The sequence below is a fragment of the Dipodomys merriami genome, unplaced genomic scaffold (assembly GCF_024711535.1).
Source record: "Dipodomys merriami isolate MVZ:Mamm:240054 unplaced genomic scaffold, mDipMer1.0.p SCAF_6, whole genome shotgun sequence".
Classification (NCBI taxonomy): Eukaryota; Metazoa; Chordata; class Mammalia; order Rodentia; family Heteromyidae; genus Dipodomys; species Dipodomys merriami.
Window position 1 is genome coordinate 25671269 of NW_027206179.1, and position 26994 is coordinate 25698262.

The 26994-nt window shown below is 35.3% G+C and overlaps 1 protein-coding gene and 1 long non-coding RNA gene across 4 annotated transcripts in view; one reads left to right on the plus strand and one right to left on the minus strand.

The window, feature by feature from the left end:
* Positions 1-26994, minus strand: part of Gpc5 (glypican 5) — a 1051553-nt gene that overhangs the window by 212281 nt on the left and 812278 nt on the right. The gene's annotated exons all lie outside the window — the stretch shown is intronic.
* The window catches only part of LOC138813505 (uncharacterized), a 30416-nt gene continuing 20746 nt past the window's right edge, over positions 17325-26994 (plus strand). For both annotated transcript variants that reach the window (XR_011367824.1, XR_011367825.1), the window contains exon 1: positions 17325-17607. This is a non-coding gene — a long non-coding RNA (uncharacterized lncRNA). The remainder of the gene's footprint in view (positions 17608-26994) is intronic.

Here is a 26994-nt window from a genome sequence, read left to right on the forward strand (position 1 = left end):
TGAAAATGGTTCTAAGAATATATCCAAAGACACCATTATATTTTCTCCCTATGAGATATGACACTGAGAAATATCTTATATCCAGCCCTATCACCTTATCCTTCCCATTATTTGCTCAACTTGTCTCCTAATATTAGGGAGAGAATTTCCATTGCATTTTAGTTAGAACAAAACTTGTATATAGAATAATAATTAGAAGACAGAACAATTTCTTTGGCAATTATATTTTTTATGGCTCAGGAGCAACTATATGAAATCAATACCTCCACCAGAGGCCAGAGAAGTTTGAGATAATTACAACATAGATAGTTTGTACATAGCATTTCCAATTAGAATACCATTCCTAATCTCAGAGAACAGGCCCATACTTCCATGAAAGAGAGACATGGCAGTAACACCATTAATGGAGACTATAACATATTCCAATATAACTTATTCCAATATAACTTATGCCCAGAAAACTGGCATTTAAGTGAATTAGAATTAAAGACTAGATGAGGGATGGAAAGATTGGATCTCTTTCTTCTATGCTTTTGTTCTTGCAGTAAATCTTAGGTTCAATATTTCAAAAACTTTTTATTAAGTATAGAGAATATATTACATTTTACACATTTTTCTCCTCAGATAGATTACCAATAGTAGAGAAGATGTTTCTCTTTTCAAATCTATTTGAATTAAGTAGTACTTTATAGTAGTCTGATGAAAGTTACCCTTAATCTGGAGACAAAAGAAAGCTTCAGATCCTGGCTATGTGTGCTATTCATTTTTTAAACCTTAAAGTAATATATAAATATGAAAATACTCTTTTCATAATAAAAGAATAGAAATTTACTGTACCTTCAGATCCTTATAAGAATTATTTTAAATGGTCATATATGTTATCCTTTATCTTCTCAATATAAATGTGAGTGTTACCCTTTTTTAGAGATCAGGCATGAATGGAAACTAGCAAAATACAATTCTATTTTGCCTCTACTACATACATCATAATATGAAATTCAGTAATTTCTATAAAGTTGATTAATAGTCATCCCAAACAATGTGCATTCCATAATTTTCAGTGAATGCAGAGATGATGGAATTGTTTTTAATGATTCAAGAAGCAAAAGCTGAAAAAGAGTAAGGTCAAGTAAAATTGTGCTCCTATAGATGTATTTTGTGTATATGTATATGTGTGTGTTAACTTTATGAGAGAGACAACAGGAGAAAGAGGGAGACAAAAACAGAAGGAACATATATATATATATATATATATATATATATATATATATATATATATATACACACACACACAGAGACAGAAAGACAGACAGACAGACAGACAGATAGATGGGGGAAGGAGAGAATGAGAGGGGAGTATCATAATGTTTTAAAAGGGAAACACAGGGATAATGTTGAGAACAGCAAGGGCCAGCATTGACCACCCACCTTGTTGGTTGAGAATAGCTAGCTTTCTACTCAGCATCTAATCTGATATGAGCCTATCTATATTGTCCACCCATGAATGTGAACCTTAATTGAGTTAATTAAGTTAAGGCACTTTTTTCTCCCTGAGTTTTCTTTGTTGCCTCTATCTCCTTTGATTATATTTTCCAACACCAGTGTTGTTTAAAATGAAAAAGTTCAACATGTTAATCTGTGTTTCCAAGTCCAACTTCATGCCTAGGATGTGAGGTGTTTCAGTATCTGGCTGCAGCCAACTATTCTGTTGGCTGTTCCTCACACTCTTTCTTCTTGTATGATCAGTTCTGTTAGGCATTATCCATTCTCTTTTATTTCTCTGGATATTTGTTTATGCTGCTTCTTTGGGAAGAATATCATCATCCTTATCTATCTGTAAGAATTATTATTTCTTTATTGTGGATTTTCTTCCCTGCAACTTTACTCACTGTACTGTTTTTATGTTCCATACTGATAAATGTTTGAGAAGCTTCCAACCACTCCCTTCTTTTGTGTTGAAACAGACTTTGCTCACTTATAGCCCCTTTCGCAAGTTGAGGTCTATAATGTGCATAAGCATCAATTGCCAATTATTACCTAGAACTTGAACCATATAAACTTATCCAGGTTTCAGAAGAAAAGTGGGATTCATAATCATCTCATTGACTTTGCTCTTCAACAAAAGACGCAAACTCCTGTCCAGATACTCAAGATACTACTGTCTCATTCCATTCACTCTCCAGTTTAAGCTTAGGGACAGCAACATGTCTGTTGTCCTGAGAATGTGGTAGTGCATTGACCCTCTGTTATTTCCTCAATTTGGTTACCTTTGTAAATAAACTCTTCTTATTGTTGTAAATAATTATCCTTATCTTTCTGTAACCTCTGCTCCCTAATTTAATGGCACAAGCAATATAGAGTTAAAAATCTTAATATGGAGATATCTTTTATGATCAAGTGGTATTTATCTCTGGAATGCAAGGGTGGCTTAATATATGTAAATCAATGCCTAGAAACCATCACGCTAACAGATTGAAGGACAAGTCTGACATGATCCTGTCAAAAATTCAGAACATCATGTGATAAATAACTTCCATCAAATTAGGACTAGAAAGCAATATAACTTCGATATAAATCAATCCTAAAGCATATGTTACTCTGAATAGTGAAAACACAATAAAACCCTTTTTCTGAATCAGAAATAAGACAAGAATGTCCATTCTTAACATTTCTACTAAACATATTCATGAGAATTGTGGGCAAAGCAATTAGGCAAGTGAAAAAAATAAGCAAATTCACACAAATGGAAAGGAACAAGTTAAACTGTTCTTTCAGTCAGATGGCATAATCCTATCTATAGAAAATTATAAATGTTCAGGCACCAAACCAAACCAAATTGAAAAATTCAACAGTTGTGGGTACTAACAATAAACTGAAAAATAAATCCCCAAAACATTGTGAGATGTCAAAAACTCACAGTGAGAAATGGATAGTCTTTTCAATAATTGGTATTATGAAAACTGATAGCTAAATGCAGAAAAGAAAATGGAGCTTTATTTTGCGCCATATTTAAAAATTATCTCTAAATGGATTAAAGACCTAAACATAACATTGGGAACTTTAAAATTACAAAATGTAAACTTAGAGGGAAAAGTCCACCACATAGGTCTGAACACCAGTATTTTAGAACTAACAGCAAAAAGGAAATGAATCAAAAAGAAAAACTAACAAATTACTTCAAACTATATTAATTCAAATTAAAATAAGATATTACCACAATCTGTTAGAATAGTTACCAAAGATTGTACAAAGAAGACATTTACGGTGGAACTGTAAGTTAGTATAGGCATGAAGGAAAATAGGAGGAATTGGAGGTGTGTTTTAATTGCTAGCACAATAGATAATAAACAGATGTATCATATACCCAGCTCTCTTTCTAGTCTCAGACCTAAAAAATTAAAGCAAGATAGAAATATAGAATGAAATTTCTTCAAAAAAATTAAGGTGAATATAACCATGTAAACCAGAAATTCTATCACTGGACATTATATATATTTAATATATAGTAATATATTATATAAAATATAATATATAATAATATATTATATCTAATAATATAATATATCTAATAATATAATATAATAATATCTAATAATATAGTGTAAAATATATTCTATTATATAATATATATTATGTACTATTTATTATATATAATATACTTAATATATATTAAATCAAAGTGTGGAAGTGATATCTCTACTCTCAAGTTAATGCATAGTTATTTATAGTTGCAGAAGTATGGAATACATCAATGTGTGAATTAATGTGTCCATCAATGAATGAAGGGATAATATTGTGGTTTATATGGAATACTCAACCTTAAAATAAGAGATCCTAACATTTGTGAAAAACGTGAATGAATATGAAAAATATTAAACTGAAATAAGGCAAGCAGACACAGAAAGACCCTTAATATGTTGAAAATTTAAATCCTCAGAAACAGGAGATGAAATGGTGGTTAGCAGAGACTAGAGATGGGTTAGTTGGGAGATATTTGTCAAGGGACATATGTCAGTTTGATAAGTGATTTTAAAAGATTGCTTAGTATCTGTACTATGGTGACTATATATAAATATAATGTATTATACATGTGAAAATTGACAAGAGTTTTCATCCCATTCCACACATTAACAAGTACACGAGGTAATGTATATGCTGAATACCTTAATTTAGTCATTCTAGCTTTTCATCCATATGCCAATACATTTTATTTTCCATAAATTTATAAGTTTACTTTCAATGAAAGAAATAAAAGTAAAATGACAATTTTGGTAATTTCTGCACTTATGTATATTTACATGATTATAGAATCATTTTCTATATGGCCGGTCTGTGGCTATCTTCATGTTATGCACATTCATCCAAAATAAATTTACATTTGTACAGATTTGAATCACCCACTAAAGTATGTGAATTTATGAGTTGCTTTGGGATAACACAGAGCACCACTTGTCTACTGGATAATTGTCCTTTAATTCACATTCATTGTCTTTGCAAAGTCTAGGTTTAAAATTTTTGCTGTGCTTGAATTTTTGTTCAAAATAGGTCATTCTTGCCTTGAGATGCATTTTTTGTTCTTGCTTTTATGTTTAGCTCATTGCTTTTTTTTCCATTTGAATTTCTTTGCTTTGCCCACAGCATTTCCTCCTTGAACACTAGTTCTTAACAAGGGTTGCACGTAGCAGTTACATTTCCAGTGTGAAATGGATAAAGCTATCCGACTTGAGTAATGAACATGGTAGAGGTCTCTTTCACCTCTAATAATGCTCAGTCCTTCGGTTATACAGAAAGATTTTGGAGTATGTACTTGAATTATTATCTGAGAATTATTATCAGATAATAAACAGGAATGATGAAACTCATAAAAATGTTAGACACCTCTTGTGTGAAAGCTGGTGGCTTTCCTAGGATTAGTTCTGTACAAGTAAGAAGAAACAAGTATTCTGTCACACAAACAATTCAAAATAGCAAGCAAGCATAAGAGAGTAATATCTAAGATGAGTAAAAAATTGAAACAATAAGCAGAATTCATAGTGGAAAAAATAAGGAAGCTTTTTCCAGAAAGGATAGGATAAAATGATTAGGTCAGAAGACATTATTAGTATTTCATTTCACAATTACACCATCCCTGAAATATGACCACACTTTTTCCCTGAACAAGACATGCAGATTAAACGCATATCTGTTCAGCAGACTCAACAGAGAGTCTTCTTCTGATGGGGAACACTTAGCTGCTGATCTCAAATCCAGTAACTCTAAGTGTTGCTCTTCTATTCAGACATTAACTCTAATGTTCAAAACAACATTATCAGTTGGAATGGGTGATGAAGAACGAGACATAGAGAGAATCACTTGGGTGATGGTGGCTTTACTCCTGTAATCCTAACTACTCAGGAATCTGAGATGGGTTCCAAGCTAACATAGGGAGAAAAGTGTGCTAGAGTTCATTTCCAAAATGACCAGCAAAAAGAAGGAATGGAGGCATGGCTCATGTGGTAGAGTACCAACCAAGCAAAGAAGTAGACCAAGTTAATAGTTTTGAGTTCAAGTTCTAACACCCCCCCCCACACACACACACAACAAGAAAGGGAGGGAACTATCATAAATTTTGTTAACTTGTAACAAAGAATTCAGTTAGCGTGGCCCTTCTACCTAACTGTACCCCTATCCTTCTCACTCTCTTGCCTCTGTGTGGTTATCTTTGTCATTCAACTGTTTCTTTCCAAGATCTCTAAGATAATTTTCTTAGAAATGTCCTGAGATCTACTTTGTATCAAGGTAATTTCCCACATACAACTGCATTGAATAGAAGTTGCATGCAACTAGTTTTAGCCCTTCTGTCAGAAATTTCTAAGAGTTAAAACTTACTGTGATTAATGTAATGTGTAATTCCCAATTGGCTGACCAATGGTATTCATCTGTGTAGTTATAAAGCCTATAACTTGGACCCAAGATGTGTACTAAATTCAGTCTTCACACAACTGTCTCTGTGATAGATAAATTTTGAAACCTGATTATATTAGAGATGCTGACATGGCTGGTGAAATATTGTTTCTGGTTATGTCTATGAGGATGTTTCTGAAGAGATAAACATGTGAAACAGCAGGCAGAGAATAGCAGACTCACCTTCCCCACACTGGAGGCCATCATTCCATTGGGTTAAGGTCTGGACAAAGGAGGTGAATTCATTCTTCTATCTGGAGCTGTACGATCTAGCCTTTCCTCCTCTTGACTATCAGAACGCCACACTCTTTAGCCTTTGAACTCATACTAAATGACTCTACAAGCTTCCTGATTGTTGAGCTTTCAGCTGGCATCTTGTGCAAATTGTTGGCTTCTATAATCATGTGAGCCAATTGCTGTGTCTATGTAAGTGTATATGCATATACATATGTATCTACGTAACCTATAAATCAATCTATCATCTCCCTATTTAAATATGTATGAGTCACTGCTTTTCTTTCACTGAAAAAAACCCTATTATACCACCCTATTCTATGAAAGTAGTAATTATCAAATTTGGTTGTAATTAGTATTAGTCTGGAAAGTTGAGAAAATGAATACATTAGGGTTCATTCTCAAATATTCCAACACGGTTGCCATGAGATGTACCAATTTATCAGGATTTTTAATAATTCAAATAATTCCAGCAGCAAAGTTGGAGGATCATGACATATCACTAATGCTGTGATTGTTTCTCTGAGCCATTTCTAAGTATAACAAACAAAAAAAGTGATAAATGAGCTAATAAAAGTTCACTCCTCTAAAATTTGTACTAAGTGGTTGAGTAGCTAATGAAATGAGTTGGAGCTGGGTGCTGGTGGCTCATGCCTGTAATCCTAGCTACTCAGGAGGCTGAGATCTGGGGATCACAGTTCAAAGCCAGCCTGGACAGGAAAAGTCTGTGATTCTCTTATCTCCAATAAACAACTCAGAAAACTGGAAGTGGCACTGTGGCTCAAGTGGTAGAGCACTAGCCTTGAGCTGAAGAGCTGAGGGACAGCACCCAAGCCCAGAGTTCAAGCCCTACGACTGACAAGACAAAGAAAGAAAGAAAGAAAGAAAGAAAGAAAGAAAGAGAGAGAGAGAGAGAGAGAGAGAGTGAAAATTAATGAGCTGGGTGAAACTACTCAATTGGGTTGAGATTCAGTCCCCTACATCCCAGTCACAGCTTGGCACCATTTGGTAGTGGAGTTTGTTCCAAATGAAATATTTTAGGGATGTTTTTAGGCACTTTTAGAAGCTAAGCAATGGTCTCCCAATCTTCTTGGTAAGAACCTATTGTGTGGATTTTTATGGATGATAGCATGATCTTAGAAGGAAAAAAGACTAGGGACAAGGGATTTTCTTCCTAACTCTTGTGTAAGCAGAGTAATTCTTTTGTGGTTGTGGCTTTTTTTTGTTTTTTGTTTTGTTTGTTTTTTTAATTTGGGCTGGTCCTGGGGTTTGAACTGAGGGCCTGGGCACTGTCCCTGAGTTTCTCTGACTCAAGACTAACACTGTAACCCTTGAATCACAGTACCACTTCTGGATTTTTCTGGTTTTTAATACTGTGGATCATTGCTTGTCATTTCCTGTGTTTCCTTACTTTGCCCAACATAAGTTCAGTCATAGTATTCTCTGTACATCATCTTTACAAGAAAAAAAAAAGATTAGGGTGAAGTCAGGGCCAATGGTGAATGTTATTGTAAGTGAATTCATGTTTGTTTGCTTTTTAACATTTGCAACTACAATTCTCACAATTAGCTTTTATTGCATCATCTGTACTTATTGGCTGCCAACTGCACATATTTATAAAATCTAAAAAGTCACAACTAAACATACAAGATGACATCATTATAACTGAACAGTGACTAAAACAGCGTACTTTCTTTACTGTCAGTGTTGTTATTTTTCATGTTTCTTTTTTCTTTTTTCCTTTTCTTTGTATCCAGGCCCATGAAAAATAGATTTTTATAGGTTGTGATTATAGGATACTAAATCAACAAATGCAAAACTTTAGGAAACTGAAGGCTTTTAGCTATTTTTAGTTTTATCTTTTTATGAAGTTTTGCTAGTAAGTCAGGGTGACTTAAATACAAACAACATGAATTGTGAAGGCAGATTGCAAAGTTGTGGTTTGAATCTTGGTTAAATTAGTCTATGGCCTTAAGGAGATTGTTTATCTGTCTGCAAAACTGCAAAACAAGACTAACAACACCAAACATTCAAGGTCACTGACAAAATTATATATATATATATATATATATATATATACATATATATGTGTGTGTGTGTGTGTATACATACATTCACACATATATACATATATACCCTATATATATATACATAAACACATCTACATTTACCTCTTTGTGTAATATTTGGAGCATATGGCATAATAGTTCCTAATAGCTAGCAAACTCTGGGCAGAACCAAGATTGATGACTGAGGTGATGGTTTGGTGGAAATACAGGTCTTGTCAATTATTTTCCAGACATACCTTCACAGTTATTCTAAGTCAAGAACTTAGAAATCTCATGAGAGGAAAATTCAAAGATAAGTATGGCAGGTAGAATGTAAACTTGCGCATAATATACCCACATGATTTTCTTAGTGACAGATGACTAAGGATGGATGATATCTTGTAGGATTTAACATCACAGTTCAATAATGCAACCTATTCTATTAAAACTTAATAATTAACATCTTACTGTATCATGCTGATCCATTATGTTTTAGAGTTTTTATCACTTTAGTTTAGAAAAGAAAAGTACTTACTGCAATGAAGGATAAAAAGGAAGCTTATGGTTCTTAACCTCCATTGAATTTGTACTCTCAGCAGGAAAACAAAATATATTCAGGTGGAGGAGTTTATATGCTGGTACACAATAGTGTACGATTACAACTTGATGATTGACATAGGTAAGTACAGATAAAACCTTTGGAGAAAGAGATCAATGTGAATTTGAAATGTCTTGAGAAGTTTTAATAGAAGTCCTGTGACTTAAGCTGCCTTTAACCTATTTTAAGGTTAAGGGATAGAGGGTTTTTCTGATATCAATGATTTGAACTATGATTTCCTATCACACAGGGATTCATTAAATTATATTTTACTTGCTCTATTTTTTTTCTCGGAGTTGCAGGGTTATTCATTTTTAATGCCTAATTTTCAGGCCCTGACATCAAAGGGAGATATTTAAGGCAAGTTCAGTTGCTTTGGAGCTGAGCACCTTGGTCTAGTCAAAGTGACACACCGTTTCTCATTTGTAAAACTTTACGCATGTACAGAGAACTTATTGCAGCAGCAAGGTACAAAAATTCTTTCAATTTAAATTATCTTCACACTGAGAACTAAACTTTAAAATGTCTTAATGAAGAAAAACCCATGTGACCACCCCATCCATTCCTAGGTGCTGTCTGCCTTCAAATGCCCTCTTCCATTTACATATCTAATTCTCCCCTAGCAATAACAGATCAGTACATGACTTTTTTTTTCTTGCCGGAGGAAAGAAATAGTAAAAGATTTTTTCCGTAAAGCATGCTTCTGTCTCTGAAGGTTTGAAGTTAAAAATTAATGTTATAAAGGAAACTGCTTTTATACTGACTGACAAAAATGAAAATGAATATTGGATATTTCTTGAGGGATTTTACAAAACAATGCCAATGGAAAAAGGAGGATCTTAATATATAGACATTCATACACACCCTTTCTAGATGAAATGTACGGAGATCATTGAAGCGGAGTAAGTAACCTGTCAAATCCATCAGTCTTGATTGGCTTTCATTTTAAATGCATTTGGTCCCATATCACTGTTTCTGGGACATGCATACTGGATGTGCCACAGAAACCAAATCAAATTTCCTTTCACATGGCTGAATGCTTTCTCTTTAGTCTAGACTGAATCTGGGAACCCAGGGCAAGATTAAAGATAGACCAGAGTTAAATATTAAACACTGCTGAATTATTTTTTTTTGGTGCAAAATGAGAGTAGTTAGCTTCTGTCCCACTCAGAAGAAACAAAAGGAGATAAACACTCGGTAATACTGAGAAGAGAACGGGGCCAGGGTTTATATGAGAGGTGTAGAGATTCTGGAGGACTTCTGAAAGACAGGAAGTTAATGGGATTCTATTTATATTAGTTTCCTAGAGCTGCCATAACAAATTACCACACACCCGGTGACTTAAAACAACTGAAATGTAATCTCTCGTGCAGTTCTGGAGGCCAGATGTCCAAAATCAAGGTGTTGGCAGGGCACATCCCCTTTGTGGGCTCTAGGGGTGAACTCTTAACTGATTCTTCCAATTTCTGGCAGCTGAAGGTGTTCTTTGGCTTATGGCTGAATAAAAAAGTTGTGTTGCTTTTTTGGGGGAAGGGGGGGGGCTCGTTTTCATGAGCAAATGCCCTTCTTCCCTATGTCTGTCCCTCAAATCACCTTTCCTTCATCTTCCAAAGCCCCTGGAATTAGAGTTCCAAATCCAAGATAGTCTCATGTTGAGATCCTTTGCCTAACTACTACATCCGCAAATATTCTCTTTCCAAGCAGGGTCACATGAATTTGCCAGGGATAAAGACGGGAACTGGTCTTTCCTTCTGAGAGGGAAACAGAATGGAGGAGTCAATTTGTAAGATTTGCCAAGAAGAAATAAGAGAAGGTCTTAAAGCTAGGGACGACCTTAGGGATGAATGTGGTAGATCACTAGGGTGGAGCCAGGTCACCCTCAAACAGGAGATCTCCTCAAAAACAATCAAAATCAAAACAAACCTCAGGTCTGTTTTGAAGGTTGGAAACTGCATACATTGCCAAACACCACAAAAGCAAATGAGCAGGGCATGAACTGCATGTGGAACTCAATGAGGGAATTAAACTGTAGTGTACTGGATGAACAGCTAGATCCCTCATTCCAACCTTCTTCCTTCTTCCTTTTGTGCCCCATTCTGAGATGAAAACGGGAACAGAGGCTCTCACTCCTGACCTTCCTGTTAGCCAAGACTGGGAAATGATACTCTCAAGTAAAGTATCTTGTTGTTGAAGAGGATTGTCCTGTGAGTTTTTATGAATCTATCATTTCTGGGCAATTTCGGTTGCTCCTCTGCCTGCCTCAAAGCCATGTTGTCTTCTCTGTTTGCCTGCAGAATTCAGAGCCTGCCTTGCTCCTCATCCATACTTGAAACAAAGTTTTATAAAATTATGTGCTCATCAATCTGGTTCTCACATGTGAAGGGAAATAGAATATGAAGAATCATTAGACACAGGTATAACAGCCAACAGAAAAGAATGATCAATGTTTTTGTCTGATAATTTAGACAGTTGTGGTGGCAAGGCTCTGTAATTTCAGCTTCTCAGAAGGTTGAGACAAGAGGATCTTGTGTTTGGTCTGGAAGCGGTATCAAAAGTAAAATAATAACCAAAGGGTTTGCAGTGTAGTTTAAGAGACAGAGTGCTTGTCTAGAAAGGGTGATTGAACTCAATACATTATACCAAAAACCTTTCTTTTTCTGATAAATTTGTTAATGTTGACAATTCATGATACTTAGATAGTGACCACTGTGCTCTAGACACTGAACAAATGCTTTCAGGTGAGCATAAAGAAACAAACCTTGAAAAAAAATGAATTTACTACAACCAGAAAGCTGCAATCTCAACTTACCCAGTTTGGGAAATAGGGTCATTACAGAATTAGATGAGTCAACATATAGAAGCATTTAATGGTTAGCATGGGAGTATTAAAACAGCAACTTTCCAGATTTGCAAAAAACTTAATTTATGAGAAAGTTATTTTTTTTCTGAACCATTCTAAGTTCAATCACAAGACGAAGGAATGCCAGTGTTTCAAATAACTAGATATCACTTATAAAAATTATTAACCAATGAGAAAAGAGGAATATTAGACATAATGAAAATGTAGAAAATCTTGGGAGTGCAGGAGAGTAACCAAAGAAAACCAATGTTGAAAGATGCCTTTCTATGGCTCAAAGTCAGACCTTGTTGGAAGCTGTAGATGGTGAGATGGGGGAAGGAAGATTGATTCATTTATCCCCACCACCCATCTGACCTGCTGTCACTAAGTAAGCTAGAAGCATCTTTTGGGGGCAAGCAAGATAGGTTGATGGGCAAGTGTGCAGATGGGAACAACAATGACAATAGTGTGAGGCGCTCCGTGGGGAGGGCTGTGGGAAAGTCTGACTGCAGGCTGTCTGAGGACTAACAACAGTCTGGTCACTTGGCAGGCAGGAGTTGTCATCAGCCTCCTCCCACTGGCCCTGGTGACCTACCTGGAGTAGCAGGCAGAACCAACAGAAGAGGCCACCTCCTCCTGCAGCGTCATTCCAGCGCCCTCTACTGAGAACGTTTAATATTGTGTTCACTGTTGGGAAAGGCTTAATGGCATCTTATCCAATTAAAGTAGGAAGATATTGAAGAAGGAATTTAAAGCTGAGAGGCAGGAGACTGATGACGGTAATGGAATCTAAGGAACCATATTGGAAACATATCTTATAATTGAAAACTAGCTGCCTCCTTGTCTCCCTGGAATGGTGCAATGGAGTAATTATTACATGTTCAGGGTTCCAATCTTTCCCTTTTTTTTTTTTTTTTTGGTGATTGGACTATTGATAGCTAACACTTTATTGCCAGGTAGCCATAAAAGCAGGTTAAATGCATGAGCCTAGTAAATGTTCACTATAAAGATTTGAGTTGCGTACTGTTATTCACACCTGAGAAAACTGACATATTATACACTTTATTGACCATAAATTTGGATTAGGCCAACAGTCATGATCTTTATAAACTCTTTGCAGGGAGGGGATGAGTGGAGTGCCACCTGAACAAATGTCATGATAGCTACTGGCAAATTTAAATTGAGTACATCAAAAGGAACTATAGTTTTTCTTATTCAGATCAATGGGGAAGTGGCACTGTGGCTCAAGCAGTAGGGCGCTCGCCTTGAGCTGAAGAGTGCAGGGACAGCACCCAGGCCCAGAGTTCAAGCCCCACGACTGACAAAAAAAAACAAAAAACAAAAAACAAAACAACAACAGATTAATGGGAAGTACCTGGGAAGATTTCATCATTGTTTTCACTTCAAAGAGGTCATTCATAGCCAGATACTAGTTGTACAACTTGTAATCCTAGGTACTCAAGAGGCTAAGATGAGATCTGGAGAATCAAGGGTTAAAGAGGGATACAGGTGGACCCATTGCAACAATGAGATGTACAAGTGATTATGTTGAAAAATGAACTTTACAACTTTGGCCGGGGGTGGGGAGGTGTGGGGTGGAGATGGGAAGGGATGGGAAGGGGAAACAAAGGAGGAGGCAACAAGGATGGATAAGAAATGTACTCATTATCTTGCCCATGTAATTGTAACCCCTCTGTACAGTATTTTCACAATTAAAAAAAAACAGCTTGAGAAGAAAGGTCTGGAAGACTCCATCTTCAAAATGACCAGCCAAAAGCAGAGCTGGAAGCATGGCTCAGGTGAAAGAGTGCCAATTCAACAGGCATTATTGGGTACTGCATTTAAACCCCAAGTACAAAGTGGTTATTTTTTCCCCCTTTTGTTAAGTTTGATTTGGAAAACTACAAGAGAGGAAAACTACAATAGCCATACCAGAACAATGGTTGAGTTTTAGTTTCCATTATTGGTATAATTTTGTGATAAGTGTTTCATACTTCTAGTTAAATACAGGATAATACATCATGAAGCCAGACTGGCCTTCATGGGACATTGGAATATATACTGATATGATACATTGAAGAAGACTATCTTGGGAGAAAGAAGCTAATGTAAAAAAGAAATCTTTATTACTTAGGAACCTGGAAACACATAAAATAACACGGTCCTGTGACATGCCTTGTGTGTCCACAGGCCAGGGTCAATACAGCCATGCCCATCTCCCTCAAAAGGAATCACCAAATGGTGGCATTGTTAAATAAAGAATGATATGGTAGGAGACATATTAAAAGGCCTTCTGACATAGAAATTCCCTTGGAATCTCTAGCCATAAAGAAAATGCAAATCAAAGCAACAGTGAGATTTCACCTCACTTCAATGGTTTTTATCAAGAAAGCAATAACAGGAGCCATTGGGGGGGAATGTAAACTTGTTTACCCACTCTGGGAAGAGGTATGGAGGTTCTTCAAAAAAATTAGGCCTAGAACTACCCTATAAGCCAGCAATTCCGCTCCCAGGCATGTACCGAAAAGATTACAAACCAAGATACAGTGAAGCCACCAGATTACCCAAGTTGATTGCAGCACTAGTTAGCACTGGTGCTGTCTTGATGAAAAGAGTCTGGGACTTGGAATTCAAAGATCATGAATGTGAAGCAGTTTCACACCAGCTCTGTGGCAGTTGCAAGTCACTGCTCTGAGCTTCACCAGCCATATTAGTAAAAGCAAGATGGTGCCTACACACTATGAAAACTGACTCTGCAAATGTAAGTTGCAGTGCTTTCTGAACCATAAAATTAGACATTAGTTACAAAAATAATATTAAGAGGGCTAATGGAAGTTGATAAATTTCAACTCAGATGCTCTTCTTTTGCATAGTTGCTATGTCCTCTGCTTTCTTCTGTACCTATTTTAAACCTAGTTTCACCTTTGGCACACAAGCATTACATGAGATTAATATTAATCAACTATCTTAAACAAATCAATGAAATCTTTGGAGTAAAATGATTTGTTTATATTTGGATTATAGGTAAATATTTGGAAAAAGCTTTAAAGCTACTCAGCTTTAAATATTCTTTATCTTATGTAAGTAAAATGTCTTAGAGGAATCTGAATTTTCTTCATGGTCAAAGAAAATTTTAATGAACAACTTTAAACTGAACAGAAAAAAATGCATCTCAAATAATGATGGATCAGAATATCTCAAATAATGATGAATTAGAATAAGTTTCAAGACTTTAAGCTGTAATTCATAAGATCTTCATTGAGTCATTGCTTTTCACTTTAAAAACTTGTTTTTAAATTTAATGAAACTTCCATAGAAATGAAAAATATGTGCTCTAACCAATAGCAAAATTTGAAATATGAGTATTTGTATAATTTTAATTTGTATTTGTATAATTTTAATTTTTGCTTGAAAAAAGGAATTTTTTTTAGTCATGGGCTTAGAACAAGGAGGCCTAGAGCTGTCCCTGAGCTCTTTAGCTCAAGGCTAGCACTCTACCACTTTGAGCCACAGTGCCACTTTTGTTTTTTGTTTTTATTTGGTGATTAATTGGAGATAAGAGTCTCAAGGACTTTCCTGCCTGGGCTGCCTTTCATCTTAGCCTCCTTAGTAGCTAGGATTACAGGTGTGAGCCACTGGTGGGTGCCCAGGTTTGTTTGAATTTTTATAGTGCTGTTTTTTCTCTTCTTCAAACATTACCTAAATTGAGCGTGCATATAATGTCTTTCTTTAAACTTATATGATGAAAATCATTCAAGTTGATTGCTACCCACAGCCAATGGTTACTAAGGTGTTGGCTTAGCTGTTATTTTAATATCTCAAATTTTAACAGCTCAATGAGGATAAAAATTAAGTTGGAAATTTGAGGGTGAAATAGGCTGCATTTGATTATAAAGAGGGAGAAGGGAAGAACACAGTTTAATCGCCTGAATTCAAAATGACCTAGGCTTTTGATAGTTCTGTGCTTTATTGGTTCTTGATCAAAGTAAGCAATATAAATCATTTTATGAAACAGCAATATGTTTTAGATTCCTTTAAAAGTAAAAAGCCAATTCCTTGCAGGTATCAGTGGCATTAGAACATTGGTTTCTTGACATTTCTACTTACGTTGAACCAGATTTGCAGATTTACTTATTCTTTGGTGAGGACAAAGTTAGTCTCTGCTCTGCCCCTCTGTCCACACTAGACAAAGATTCATTGAGGTACTGGTGTTGGCTTCTACCAATAGCTCTATGATCCTACATTTAATGATTAGCGGTTTTCTCATGCACAAATACAACATTCTTAAGATAATGTAAAAGATGGTGTCTGTCTGTGAACTCATGTTCACATAACAATAGGAAATATCAGCTACATCAATAGTAAAATTGTACCTCAATGAAATAAAATATCAGAACAGAATGTTTAGACCAAAGCATTTACTCTCTTCATGCTTAACTCCATTCCTCACAAAGGAGTTAATAGTAGATCCTATAGGAAGAAATCATGCGGATTCAGACACTGCCTGTTAGAGGGTTAGAACATGCCTGACCTGGAGACACAGCATATAACTTAAGAGAGCATGCCTTTCCAGCCCAGACCCTGGCTTTATCATTTGCTTGTTGCTAAATTTTGGAAAAGTTAAAGTGTCTGTGCTTTTGATTTTCTCCAATAAAATAGGATTAATAAGAACACCATGTTCATAGATTTATGATGAAGACATTGAATAATGTTTATACAACAATCAGTCCATGGCCAGCACTTGAACATTTGTAATTAAGTAATGTAGCCATAAGCACACAGATGATGTTATCATCATTATTATGATCATATCTTTATTTACAACAAATGGCACAGTTATAATAAAATAAAAACGGTCATATTAAGATACTGTGAACTTTAGAAACGTAAATAAAAATATTATTGCAAATGAAACCATTCTGTTAGGATAAATGTATTTAAAACAATTAAACCAGCCTAATCAGCATAAATTGATGCCAAAATAATATTCTCCCACACTGAGCTGAGCTATGATAAAATTTAGAGTTGTACTTTATTTTTTATTTTTTTTTAGTTTGTGATGAATAATATTCCAGTTTAAGCTTTAGATGTGTACTGCCAAACAGGAGTGCTTACAATAGTTCCATAGTGTTTTTAAATGACTCCAACAAGCAGTGGACGATTTTCTTTCCAACATTTGATAGCAATAGACATGCTTGCATTGGTAATAACGTGAATGCCCTTTTCAGCCTGTGAATCATCTTTTCCTTCACTTAAATTATTTGGGTAGAATTAAGGAAAATGACAAGAAACCAGTGCTTTAGTTTTATGTTGTTGTCTTAATAAATTATCACACACTTGGTGGTGTCAAATCATACCAAACTTAATACTTTATAGTTCTGAAAGCTTCAAGTTCCTTACAGGCTTCACTAGTTTCATTATCAACATACCAACAGAGCCAAGGACTTTTTTTTTTTTTTTTTTTTTTTTTGAGCTTCTAAGGGAAAACTCACTACCCTAGTATGCTAACCCATACTTTTCCAGCTGCTAGAGGACTCCCTGGACTTCTTGGTCTTTAGACTTCTTCCTGTCCCAGCTACTGGGAGTTCTCTGCTTGTGACATCACAACACTATAGCTCTGGCTCTTCCTTCTCTCTTTTTTTTTTTTTTTTTTTGTCGGTCATGCGGTTGAACTCTGGGCCTGGGCACTGTCCCTGAGCTCTTCAGCTCAAGGCTAGTGCTCTACCGCTTGAGTCACAGCCCCACTTTCGGTTTCTAGTGGTTTATTAGCGATAAGAGTCTCACGGACTTTCCTTCTGGGGCTGGCTTTGTACCACGATCCTCAGATCTCAGCCAGGCGAGAGCCATTGGTGCCCAGCTTTCTCTTCTATTTTTAATGACACTCCTCAGCTCCACATACTTCACCAGGATAATCTCTCTGATTGAACATCAATTGATCCACAGAGGTAATGATGTCTACATCTTCAAATTCCTTGGTTTTTATAAACAAACATATGGTTTCTAACAGTAATACCTAGACATCATTATGGGGCATTCATTAGTACACCCCCACCACAGCCAGTGTCCAGAATCATCCCATAGCAACTTAGGTTGAGGGCTGGGAATGTAGCTTAGTAGTAGATTGCTTGCCTAGCATGCTATGGGTTAGATTCCTCAGTACCACATAAACAGAAAAAGCTGGAAGTGGCGCTGAGGCTCAAGTATAGAGTGCTCACCTTGAGCAAAAGAAGCTCGGAGACAGTGCCCAGGCCCTGAGTTCAAGCCCAGGACTGGAAAAACAACAACAGCAAAATAAAAACTTAGGTCGATCTGGATCATTACAATATCGATTATGAAATTTAAATTTAATTTACCTAAAAATGTTGTGGAACAGTGTAACGATGATGGTGGATTTACATGTGTAAAGCCATATTTGTATCATGTTGTATTATTTGCAGATAAAATATACACACGCAAGGCCTAGTCCTGGGACTTGAGCCCACAGGTGACATGCTGGCCTTGAGCTTCTTTACTCAAAGCTAGTACTCTACCATATGAGATTTAGTTCCACTTCCAGCTTTTTGCTGGTTAAATGGAGATAAGAATTTCACAGATTCCTCTTTTTTTTTTTTAGTGTGAAAATACCATACAGAAGAGTTACAATTATATGGTCAAGATAATGAGTACATTTCTTATCAAGCATGGTTGCCTCCTCCTTTGTTTCCCCTTTCCATCCCTTCTCATAACCCCCCTTTCGGCCCCCTACCAGATCCCCACCCCCCACACCAAAGTTGTAAAGTTCATTTTTCAACAAAACGGCTTGTACATCTCATTGTTGCAATGGCTCCAAAAAAAAAATTATATTAAGTAAAGTAAGCCAGGCCCAAAGAAACATAGGTCCCATGGTTTCCCTTATTTGCAATAACTAGTATATGTCTTAGACAAGCAGAAAAGGTCAGATAAGTTGATGTTAGGTGAAATGAACCTCAAGATAAGTATTCAAATGTTTTTTCTTTCATGTGATTGTTTCTAACATATTTATAAGATGATTTCTTTGTTGCTTTGTATGTCCCTCTCCCATGATATAACCCCTGCTTTCACTGTATTTGATGTTGGTATAATTTGTGGAGGGGAAAGGGAAAAATAAAACAAATCATTTAAATAGGGATACAGAATCCTCTTTGTATTGGCTTTAGACTCCAACCTTCAGATCTCAGACTCACCAGCAGCTGGGATTATATCAGTGCACAGCAACAAAACTATAGTTTAGATATCTTAAATCCTGAGGAAATTTTAGCCTGGGAAATTTTGGGAACATATTAAAAGGACTGATTTTTACACAGCCTTTAAGACAATGACAGGGTCCAGTATAAGTGAGTGGGAGATGTGAGCATACCTTTTCATCCTTCCAAACTCAAAGTAGCCAAATATCGAAATTTTATCAACTTCACATGGCATCTGTCTTTACAAGTTGCATCAAAGTCTCCACAAAAGTTTGCTAATTCACTAAATATTAACTATCAACTCGGGTGATTTTCAGTGTTCCATAAATATATACTGTGTGTTAGTCTCCTGAGCAGGCTAGCCTATGGTACAATGTTTTAAATTAGGTATCAGACCTTTTACACAATTAGTATAAATTAAATAGAATAATTGTTTTATACCTAGTAGGTAGCTTTTGAGAGTTTTGGCTTTTTCAATTAGCACTTGGATCAAAATTCATCAATGGCACTGAAGAATAAATTCTTGCTTTGTAAATTGAGGACATAGAATGTTTGTAGATTTTTATTTATTGCTGTGTTAGACCAGCTTATAGTAGCCAGATTATCATAAAAATCATGGGAAAATGAAATATGGGAAAATGAATATGTTTGTAAACTTCCATACTGGCTTAAAATGTATTTGTTTTTTCAAGAGTTGTGATCAATACGTTAGAAACTTCTCTTAGATTCCTTAAAACCCATGAGCCATGATGTAATAAATCGGCTACATCAGCCTATTTTTAAAATATTCTTCTATTGAACTGCCTTGTCTGTAGCTCTGATTCGCTTAGGTTAAAAAAGGGATTTAAGAAATTGGAAGCATCATTCTCTTAAATCAAGTTCTATATACTTCTATAAACACTTTGATTTTTAACTCATGAGAAGACAAATTCTGATGACTTTTAACTGATAGCCACTCTGAAATTTCAGAGCATAAGATCATTTTTCTATTGAACTATTAGTAAATTTGGTATAGAAAATCACATTTTCTATAGGAAGCTATTTTTTGAAGTACAGTACCTTTCTTATGGTTTCTTATCTAAATTCTGAATTTATCTATATATGGTAACATGGCTTATACACAAGTAGATCTCTGATGTTATAGCTATTTTCTAGTCAATTTTTGATACTGTAATGATGTAATTTCATCTAATTATTAAAATGTGAGTAGAAATAAGTTTGACCCTATAAAACTGTGTTGAATACTTTGGAAAGTCTATTAATGGTTAGTCACTAAAAACTTTATGTCCAATTAGAAGTTGGAGACACACTCTTAAACAAAAACAGTAGTATCTATTCTAGCTAGTGCTGCTTTAAAACAATCTTAAAGAGTACTTGAAAAATATGTTCATGTTTATATAAGAAAAATAAAGTGAACTCCAATTAGCAGGACTTTGGACACATGAGTGCATATTTATACATACTTAATTGAAGTAAGATGTAAATACATGCGATAGAATTTTACAACTCAGTGCTTGAATCAATTTTTCTTTTCAATTAAATAACAAACTTTTGGTTTTAGTCTATGAACTCAATGATTTTGCTGAATGTTATTAACCCTTTAAAATACAAGTTATTGTGAATCATTAGGAGTATTTTCTCATAACTCTTTGAAGCAGGAAAAAGATATATATATATATATATATGTATATATGTATATATATGACAATATCTCCAAGGGGATGCCAATTTGAAATTGTTTAAAGACAAACTTGGTTGCTTTTATTTACAGATCCCTTGACAAAGATCTTAATTAGTTAAAACAAAGTTCCTTTATTTTAGATAATGGATTCTCTTACTTTTTATTTTTGCAAGTCCTGGGGTTTGAACTCAGGACCTGAGCACTGTCCCTGAGCTTCTTTTGCTTAAGGTTAGTACTCTACCTCTTAATCCACTTCCAGTGTTTTCAGTTTATATGGTATTGAGGAATTGAACCCAGGGCTTTGTGCATGCTAGGCAAGCACTCTACCACTAAGCCACGCTCCCAGCCCTGTCTGTTTATCCTAAAAGGTACAATTTGCTATAGCAATTCTGGTGAAATGAAATGAGCAAGTAAAGGTGAAAATTCTGGCATAACTTTTCCCTCAATAAATATTTCTTTTTTTCCTTTTACTTAAGTGGAATAATATATAAGCTATTTTAGAAGACACCTATAACACTGTGTTGATTAAATGGGCTCTCTTCCCCTCCCCCCCCTCTCTCTTTGTCTCTCTATGTGTGGGTGTGTATATAGTATACACACACCTATACATATGAATGTATACATATGAATGAATGCACATCTCATTTATTTCCTTTTTAAAATAATATAAAAGACTCTAGTAATTGAGGATGTTGGAAAATTAATGAGTAACTAACTATGTTATGGTAAAGACACTCAACAATGATTCATCTTGTAGGTATATTTCTAGTGGGTAAGACATAGATTGCATTAGGGATTAAAAGAGTTTGGGATATAGTAAGGCCTAATACCATTAATTTAGTTAACTCTGAAATTAAATGGCAATGTCAGAGAAAAATAAAGCCTACCAATCTCATCAGTAAATCACATTAATAGATACAATATTGTAGCAATGAAGCTAATTTCATTTTCCACTCTGGACTGAATCCTCTCTTGCTTTGCCTTTTAATACAATGATGATTTTCTGTATTCATTACAGCAGTGTTATTAAGCTCTAGATGTTAACTGTGTACTTCATCTATCACATATTCATGATTTCTTTACTCAAGCAAAGAAACAATGCATTAATAAAACTTCTATTCAATATAAAATGTGCTTCATATGAATTGAAACTAAATTTAAATAAATGTGAAAAATTTGTAAAATAAAATGGATTTTATTAGCTCTTTTTAATATTTGGGTCTCTTTCTTTTTCTCTGAAACCACTAGATTAAAGGGATAGAAAATTCAAACTAAAATATTTTGATTGCGAGGAGGGGTTCTTATAGTAAACACTATTCATTGTAATAAGGTACTGTTTTATATGAGAAGTTGGCTTGTATACATTAATTGTAAAGAACTAAGAGATACTGCAGACTCTAGAGACAGAATACAGAAAGGAACAGAAAGAAAACTACTGAATTTGAGCTATCTGTTAGGTGTTTAAAGAACTTATCTCAACTATACCAAAATAACACTGATTGTTATCCACCTGTCACCAGGCTGGATTGAGGGCAGGTTGTAATTAAAATATCCTTTCTTCTTGTTGCTACAACGTGCTCAGGAATGAATTGGCCATGAGTAAACTCTTCTGGTGAAGCAGTTATATCACTTTGCCATGCTGGGTTATATAACTGTGCCCACCATACAGTTACATCTTTTGTTTTCCTAAACCAGTTCTGCAGTGATCCTACAAACAACTTGCCATTGTTTACAAGTTATCATAACCCATCATGATCGCAAGTGTTTTCTAGCTGCTGGACCTATAGTGATGCAAATGTTATATTAACAAAGTGATAAAAGAAATGGAGCCAAAGCAAAGAGGAAGTCAAAAGGAGCTTAAGGAGCTCAAAGACCTGAATGTCATATAACTTCAGAAGTTAAAGCTACATTAGAAACCATGACTCTACTTCCTTCCATTTACATGAATAGATGCACAAGGAAACAATTGCCCTGAGAGCCAGGGTTATGTGATTGTTTTGCACCTAGAGGAGGGGCCGGTGGTAGAGGGTTATGAGTGCGATGCACAAACATCCAAAGAACAACAGTGGAAGGAGCACTGAAAAGTGTCGACAACTTCCCTGTCCACAGGGGGCGAGCAGGGATTTCCTAAGGCTTCGATTGGGGATTTGAGGTTTCTGAGAGCTGGGGGATGAGAAATAATCTTAATAACTAATGCTGTGTTATGTGATGGACCGTATTTGAAATGTGCTTTGAAGACACTAGTTAAAAATTTTTAATTATTTCTAAACTCCTATTGGAGGCTAAAATTGACTTTTGAAAACTTTGTATGATATCAGCAACTAAATCAAGTAGGTCGTAAACTAGATATTTGCTGGGAAGAACTAGCTATCAAGAAAGATAAGACATTTGTTAAAGAGTTGGCTTCTAGCTGCTAAGGTCAGTTTGAATAATGTCCACCCAGTAAATTCTCTCTTCCTATATAATCCTCTTCAAGGCCATCTTCTCTAAGACAAACAATCAGCAGCAGAGACTGGCTTACAAAAGCAGAAACTCATCACAGAAATCTAAAGCTTTTCTTTTCTAATCTTGATTTCATAAAAAACACAGAGCAGCAATTCTAATATCAGTTGCGGAGAAACAAGAAAAATGGTTAATATCAGAGACCTGCATCTTTTAAATTTATTATTGTTATTATTATTATTGCTATTATTTTGATGGTACTGTGGTTTACATTCAAGACCTTCTACTTGTTGGGCAAGTACTCTCCTACTTGAGATATACTTCTAGTTACACTTACACACCCTAAACCAATCTGAAGATTTCTCAGAATGTCTTGTTTAGGAACATGAAACATCGAAGAAAGTGAGTAGCTGACATCTGTATAGTGCCTACTATGGGTGAGACATTATCTGCATTGCCCAGGTTTACCCATTCAATGTTCACTATGTCTCCAACACAGAGGCTCTGTTGGGATGATTCTCAGTTTTACCTATGAGGAAGTCAAGGCATTGAGCATTTAAAGGAGTTGTTCAAGATCACATTTGTAGAAAATATCACCGCTGGGGGCTGGGAAGGTGGCTCAGTGGTAGAGCGCTTGCCTTGCATGTATGAGGCCCTGGGTTCGATTCCTCAGCACCACATAAGCAGAAAAAAAAAGCCGGAAGTGGCGCTGTGGCTCAAGTGGTAGAGTGCTAGCCTTGAGCTGAAGAGCTGAGGGACAGCGCCCAGGCCCAGAGTTCAGGCCCCATGACCGGACCAAAAAAAAAAAAAAAAAAAAAAAGAAAATATCACCGCTGGAAAATTGATGCAGGCTATCATATGTAAAAGCACCATTTACATTGCTATTTAGGCCCTAAAATGACAGATGTACATCTTTTTGGCAATTACTATAATGCTTATAAGTAAATAAGTGCTAAATAACTTATTACAAATATGATGCTGTTTTAAGTGGTTTATTAAATTCTGCATAATATACTATTGGTTTACTGGAGTAGGGTTTAATTTGTCTGTTGTCATGGACAACTCCAGAAGGTTATGTCTCAAAAGAAATTCTTTTTCCAATTTAGAGGTACAAATTTAGAGGGATTTAGCTATACAAACTAGACTGGGATTTAAATGCACTTTAGTAATCTGGAAGTATAGTTTTAGAACTGTAGCTGTTATTTACCTCTGTACCTTTCATGGCCTGGCGGTCAGGCTGGGATGTCTCTACAGCATGCTTTCAACACCTCTACTTCCTTGAAAGAACTAGTACTGAAGTCTCCCCTGTCATTTTCAGCAGTCTCCAGCTGAGGTGTGCCCAGCAGATCAGAGAAGGCTGAGTCAGGCACTAAGTGTGGGTCTTGGTCTCTGGTAGCCGAGCAGGCATTGAGGGGGGCGGTCCATAGTATTTTGAACACAGTGTTCAATGGATCAAAACACCGTTGCTACAAACACGTCTTCTGATGTTTGTTCCCTGCTGATCGTGCCCCCAAAGATCTTTCTAGAAATGAAATCTGTCAGATGGGGACACCATCCTGGAGATTTCACAGCTCTGGAATGACAAGAAGGCCCCGAGACTCTCTGGGGGGTTTCAGTACAGCACTGTGTGAATGCAGGGAAAGAGACATCAATATTAACTTAGATACTTGTTTCATCTTCTTTCTATTACTATATGTGATCAGCAGTAATGCTGTGCTAGAGTGCATAGAGTTATTCTTGTTATATAAATCCTAGCACTATGTTCTTACAAAGAAATGTGCAAGAAAATCACTTAAAGAAAAAGATATATGCCCTGCTTATCACAATAATACTTTGCATTCATAGATGCTTTGAGGATTGTTAAGCTACTGTGATTTAAAAAAAAGAAGCCTATATAGCAAACATAATACTATTTAAGAAAACTTACATATTGATTCCATGAATAATTAAGTCCTTACATTATTTTGATTATGAGAATAACCATATGAGCTCATGTTATAGTAAAGGGGCACTGGTTAATATTTGATGTTATGAACACTTTGTATAGCTGTTTTGGAAAAAATTTCTAAATAACCAACTCTGAGATACAAGTTCTAATTTGCCTCTTACATTTCTGAGTTAGAAAATGTGTACTTTACCTTTAAAGAGTAAAGAACAGAGAGAAAATCATAATTTCCTTATTGTATTGAAATCTGTCTATATTAGTATGTAACCTTTCATGAGTTGAAACAATTATCTTTACTAATTTTATAGACCGTTTCTGGGTTTGGGCCATTATATGTCATTATGCATAGATATCTATCTTTTATCTAATAGTTCCATTTTTGAAGTTAGTCCAAACATGATTTGCAGTTACACTTTTCCTTTTCTATCTTTTCTTGTTATTATCATTATTTTCTTTTTGAGATGAATTTTGCTATGTAGGCAACATTAGCCTTGAACCTACAATCCTCCTGCCCTGGCCTGGTAAAATGGGCAGGTGTCACTATGCCTGGCTAACTTAGCGTTTTTACTTTTATTTTTTAAGATCAAAGTGAATCTTTCTCTAGTATTCTGGGTTTTCTCATTTTTGATTTATTGAATATTATGCTCTTACTATTGATTATTTCCTTTATTATATGATAAATTTCTCAGTAACCTCTCCATTTCTCCTTATTGTTTTACCTTGTTTCAGAAATGGCACTGATATTCATTTTCACCCTTACTTTTCCTGAAGCAGTGCATTTTCATATATATATAGATATAGATATAGATATATACCTATATATAAGAATTCATAAACTATATCAGTAAATTAAAAAGAAGCGAACTAATATACAATGCAAAAGAACTAAAAATAATTCTAAAGACTAGAACAATATATAGGTGTGTATATATTTGCTTTATATATGTTAAATTGCTTTCTAAGAATTTCATTCTACAAGGAAAAGAAAAGTTACATAATTTGTATGTAACTATCAAGTGGAATGTTGCTCTAGTCAGTGTTTGGCTCATGTTGCTAAGACTTATTACCTAATATGAATGCAGGAAGATCTAGTCAGAACCATTGTTCAGTAAGTCTTTGAAGATTGGAACTCTGTGGTACCTACATGTACCCTGCACACACTGGACATTAACAAATACATTGCAATTTCCCCCCCTAAAGTTACAAGTTTTAACAATGAAATTCTCACCAGGTGGCTCACACATGTCATCCTAGCTAGTCAGGAGGATGAGATCAGAGGCTTGAAGTTCAATGGCAGCAATGCAGGAAAGCCCAGGAGAGTGAGACTCCTATTTCCAATTAATCATCATAAAGCCAGAGGTGGCTCTGTGGCTCAAGTCATAGATTATTAGACATGAGCAAATATGCCCAGTCTCTGAATTCAAGGCCCAGTTCTGGCACAAAAAAGAGAAAATATTAATATTGCTTGCTAATATGGTCAGACCATAGACTGATAGACTACTTAATGTGGAAGATTTATTACCACAATTTCAAAAAATCATTAATTATTTTTAATATTTAATAAGTATGCTAATGCACTATAATTTTTGAATATTTCAATATTTCTGAAGTTAATCAATATTTACTTTGCAGAAATGACTCTAAGTCAGGATGCTTATCACTTCAATACATTTCTTGTGTTGATTTTGAGGTATATTTTCTAGTATTTTACAGAGGTGATCATAAACGAGTTTGATACAGATCACTAGAGAACAGATGAACAATATGCACATATCTGCTTAGTTGGCTTTCATAGCCAACTGGCTTCATAGAACATGTATTTTTTCTAAAAATTCTCTCTCTTTATCTCTCCTACTTTCTATATTAAGAATTGTTGAAAAACCAGAACTGAAAGAATAGAGTTACTACTAGAAGTTATCGTCTGCATTTCTTGAATATGTATGTATATATTAATTATGACTTTTATATTCCAAACAAGATCTGTAAAATATTTTTACAATTATGGTTAAACTACATTTGCCTCTGAGGAGGAATCAGTCATATTGTCCAATGTCATCATCAT